Source organism: Rutidosis leptorrhynchoides, chromosome 9, assembly GCF_046630445.1.
Source record: "Rutidosis leptorrhynchoides isolate AG116_Rl617_1_P2 chromosome 9, CSIRO_AGI_Rlap_v1, whole genome shotgun sequence".
Taxonomy (NCBI): domain Eukaryota; kingdom Viridiplantae; phylum Streptophyta; class Magnoliopsida; order Asterales; family Asteraceae; genus Rutidosis; species Rutidosis leptorrhynchoides.
Window position 1 is genome coordinate 269,992,111 of NC_092341.1, and position 4,622 is coordinate 269,996,732.

The window sequence follows — 4,622 nt, forward strand, 5'->3', positions numbered from 1 at the left end:
TAACACATTTTTATTTGTATAAATGATATAATAACAGTCGATAATAACATATTAAGAGTAATATATTCGGTGCTTAATCATGACTCCACCTCCATGGTGACATCAATAAGGAATACTCTTGGTCATGTGACATCACATGTATGTAATATGTTACCACTTATTTCATAACAACAAAATGTATTCTTATTCTTAATATGATACTATAATCCATTAGATAGATTCTCTATGGAGAAACTTTCAGCATATGATAAAATAAAGAGTATTTATTACGAGTATTATTTTTTTCTATTGTTCGGATAAAACACGGAAACTATGTTAAAACGAGAAACTTTCAGCATATGATAAAATAAAGAAAAAAAATTCTTCGTTGGTCTTCCAACTTTGTCTTAAATAACGCAGTGGCGGATCCGGGAAAAATTTTCGCCGGGGGCGGACTTTTTTTTAAAATGTAGGGAATTTTTTTTGACAAAATATAGAGGTTTTTGGGCAAAATATAGAGTTTTTTGAGTAAAATTTGGAGGTTTTTGGGCAAAATACGAAGGTTTTTGGGCAAAATATGGAGGTTTTGGGGCAAAATATGAAGGGTTTGGGGCAAAAAAAAAATTCCACCGGGGGCAAAATCAAAAAGCCGAAAAATTTGCACTAAAATTTCGAAATCCCCCCCCTCCTTAACCCTTTGGATCCGCCTCTGAACGTAGGTGGCCTTGAACTTTTTTTTTACTTTGTTGACCTCGAACTATTATATTATTTCACATATGACCCTAACACTAATGATGTTATTTCACTGTTAACTCAACACGTGTGCAAAACATGTGAAGGGATTTTTGTCTTTTTAATTTTTTTTCGACTTTGTCTTCATCTTCTTTCCATCTTCCCATGCACGTGCTCATAAATAGCTTCTCTCTAAACTCCCACACAATAATTACATTCTACAATACGTACACACTAATCAAAAACTCATATAACACATCTATATCTATAGGTGAATGGGAAACGGCGATTTTTTATCGTATAAATTACTATTATAGATATGATTTAAATCATTTGCTTGCATATTTGATTATATGTTCAATTTAATGGACCACCACAACAACAATCAACAAGAAGTACGTGCTATTGTTTCTTTTGTATTTTGTGTATACGCTTATAATAAATGTAGGTCAATTGATTCGGTTTTGTGATTGAGATTTCAGCACTTGCGGTTACCTTCATTTCATTGATTTTAACAATATTGAAATGGTTTTATTTATGTTTTTGTTAGTGATTGTTGATTGATTTAAGAAGCAATTGAGGTGTGAGTGAAACTTTAACCGAAAATGAAATGGAGAAGAAGACAATAAGTTAAAGACAAGTATAGAAAAATTGAAAAGACAAAATCATCCTCACATGCTTTGCACATTTGTTGAGTTAACGGGGAATACTAACAATCATTAGTGTTAGGGTTATCCGTGAAATAATATAATAGTTCGAGGTCAACGAAGTAAAACAAAAAAGTTAAGGTCACCTAAGCTGTTTAGTACAAAGTTAAGTACTAACGACAAAATTTTGTCTAAAATAAATAAAAAACGGATACAACACAAGATATAACAAATAAAACAAACCCAAACAAGAAAATCGACATTAACCAGAGACAAGACTAGGCTACACTAAAACAACAGTCTTTGTTGACCCGTCAATTTACATTTACTTTAGTTTAAATTTTAATTTAATATAATTTAATATTAATACTACCTATGTCCCAAAAAATAGTCGCATTACTATTTATGTATGTCTCAAAATGAACGTCCCTTACTTAAAATATTACTAAAAATTCACTAAACTACCATTTCTATCTGTTTATATATAGATTTTAGAAAATCTTTTAATACTGATTTAATCTCTTTTTTTACTTTGTTTTGGAAGTTAATTAATTACAATAGTTTATAAAATGTGGGTTAAAGTGGACATTTCATTAAACTATCATAAATTGAAGAAATTTTGTTGGTAGACACTTAATCTGAGACGGAGCAAATACATTAATTAAAACAATTTACATTTACTGCTCCTTCGTCCCAAATTTATTTGCTCACAGACAAAAACTCACATTTTAATAGTACTAGAAATCATGATTATGTTTTACTTTTTTTTTTTTTTACTTTAAAGCTTTAACATTTACCTTTTAATAATCTTGTTGTCAAATAAATACATTAAAGTTTAAAAAAAAACTTTACTTTTTATTCTCATCTATTTGTGAAAGTAGACAATTAATTTGAAACAACTTAAAAAGTAATACTTGACAGTTAATATCGGAAGGAATATATACATTAACCAGTAGACATTGTAGTACGTTAGTCTGGAGGTTTTTCCTTAAATTTCAGTGAGTCCAAGTTTAATTTATGTTTAAATTCTCTATTATATGCGAGTTCTGGGTGTTTTTATGGTTGTTGGAGTTGCTTCCACGCAGTCTTTGTTGTGGTTCGTGTATTTTCATTGTCTTGTTTTCTATAGTCAGGGTTATGATGTGTGACGACCCGGAAATTTCCGACTAAATTTAAAAACTTAATCTTTATATGATCTGGATACGATAAGCAAAGTATGTAATGTTGAGTCTATAAAATTTTTGGAACGATGTTCATATATTCAGTTACCCTTTGACTGTGCTCGATTATTCACGAACAATTAATTTTAAATAGATATGTGTGTAGGTATATATAAATAAAAATTCGAAATATAATTTGATGTATTATATGTTGTTGTTATTAAAAATTAATAAAATAAAAATGGGATATTATAATAATTATTGTTTAAAATATAACTCTATATATAAATAAAGTATATTAAAAAAAAATATTAAATGCTTGTAATACTCGTTTGATGATATTAAGCAAGTTAAATTCAAACTTATGTAATTTTAAAATAAACGGTGATCCAAAAATGAGTTTTATAAATTATAGGCTTATTAAAAATATCTTTAGGAACTATTTATTGAATTTTAAAACTTTTTATATTTTACTTAGGGTTGGGAGTGAATAATTAATGTAATTTTTATTTAATAGTTAATGACCGAATTTTACACCATAAGGACAAAAAATAAATAAAGACAATTATTATAAAATTTTGGGATTTTTTCGAATACCTATATCCGTCACTGATTTACAACGGAGTATGATATAGCATTCCCTGAAAAAAACTGTCGGCACCTAAAATTAAAATTTAGGCTGCTAGTATATTTTTTTTATATTTTACGTGCACGTTTCTTTCTTTGGTTATATTTAAGTAACATATGATTAATATTATATTAATATTAATATTCTATGTAGATGTTAGACCATGCATTTTCAACAAACCACAACAACCCTCACTGCTTTTTGCTTGATCGACAATGACACACACATAGCCACTTTATTTATTTTCTTGCAAGTACGATCAGATGAAGGATTTTTTGAACTGGTTGAGGGATTCATCTAGTACGATCAGATGAAGGATTTTCGATACGAAGTAGATTATAGGATATAGATTAGTACCCTGCAATACATAATTTATATATGCATATATAATACTAAAATTCCATAAGTTACGGAGGAATCTATGGAAGTTGTCAGGCAAAGGTAACAATAACAGATACGCTAAGATATGAATTTATCTATACACTGTCTATGCAATAGAGGCAGTAAGACGTGTCTAGACTTTAAGGATGATAAGCAAATAATTTTCGACACTAAATGATAAGCAAAAATTTTGACATGCAGACGCGGTCGAAGTCCAGACTCACTAATGCATCCTAACGACTATCAGTTAGACACACTAATGCAAGACCTGGTTCGCTAAGACCACCGCTCTGATATCACCTGTAGTGACCCGTCCTAATCCATCTGGACGAAGTCTTCAACAGCTGGTCCCATTGCGAGGTTCTGACCTCTATATGCCCTGAATGACTCCATGTAATATGAGCAATTGCACAGCGGAAGATTTCTTTCATACCTGAGAATAGACATGCTTTCAAGTGTCAACCAAAAGGCTGGTGATGATTGATTTAAGTTGTAAGAGTGTTTTTTTTTTGTGATCCACGACTCAGAAAAAGGGAAACAGAAGGTAGTGAAGAGTGATGTGGTTTTATGGTTAAAGTTGATATGTATCTTTCTTGTTTGTTATGGAACCAGATACATTTAATATGGTCTACATCCCACATGCAAAAACAAAGGTCACTCACATGTTGTTTTTATCCTAACAAATGCACAATAACCATTCTACCTATTGTATTACTCTGCCGACATCTAATATCTAATCTAATATATAAAATAATAATAATATATGAAATGAATTTAAATGAATTTGAAAGAATTTAAGAACATGCAATTTACTCCAGTTGTTCCAACACAAATATACATAACTTATATCTGAGAATGCACATTCTTAAACAATTACATTATGCATAAAGCAAAGTAACTTAGTTAACTAGGAGTAAATTTGTTTTCTTATATAAACTATAAAAAGAAATTAATTAAAAACCATTGCACACAAATAAACAAATTCGTATCAAACAAACCTAAAGCACAAATATAAAAATTTCTTTCGTTTATATTAAATTCATACATTTATTATATCGTAAATTATTTTTCAAAATATCTAAATCATATAACAGT